The sequence below is a fragment of the Rhagoletis pomonella genome, unplaced genomic scaffold (genome assembly GCF_013731165.1).
Source record: "Rhagoletis pomonella isolate Grant_MI unplaced genomic scaffold, Rhpom_1.0 Rhpom_scaffold_00007, whole genome shotgun sequence".
NCBI classification, from domain to species: Eukaryota; Metazoa; Arthropoda; class Insecta; order Diptera; family Tephritidae; genus Rhagoletis; species Rhagoletis pomonella.
Window position 1 is genome coordinate 18963308 of NW_023458561.1, and position 758 is coordinate 18964065.

Here is a 758-nt window from a genome sequence, read left to right on the forward strand (position 1 = left end):
ATGGCATGTCTTCAACAGCACAGTGTAGGAAGAAAACAATATTGTCCGACAATTTATATTTAATACTTGCTCCGGGTATTTAATGTTCGGCTCCGCCCGAACTTAGACTTCCTTAATTGTTAGAATGTTCTTTGAGAAATCTAAAGATATATCTTCCATAGTTCATGCCAACTGCTTTCTACATATGTTTTTCTTTAAATATTCGTAAAAAAATCGGAACAAACTTCCGATACTCTTAAAGATTTCGGGAGCTTTTGTTTGCAGGGTATGTATTTACGTGTATTTGGCCTTGGTGTTAACTATAAATCTGAAAATTTTTAAGTCCGAATAAGAGCATGTTGTTGTGATTCACCGGCACCTTCATACATATACATAAGTATGCTTGAAGTAAAAGGTCACTCCGAATACTTCAGTTGTGTTAAATGTTGCGGTGTGAGGGTAGGGTAGCCAGATGCGCTGATTTAATCAACACATCTGCTGATTTTTATACCCGAGCGCACTTGTGCACAAGGGTATTATAACTTTGTTCACATAACGGTTGTTTGTAACAGGCAAAACGAATCGAGATAGATATAGACAAATGTATACATAAATGATCAGAATGAAAAGAGAAATCGATTAAGCGGTGACTGTCTGTCCGTCCGTCCGTCCGTCCGTCCGTCCGTCTGTGCACACGATAACTCGAGTAAAAATTGAGATATCTTAACGAAACTTGGTACGTGAACTTCTTTTGGGCGTGGGACGGATGGTATTGAAAA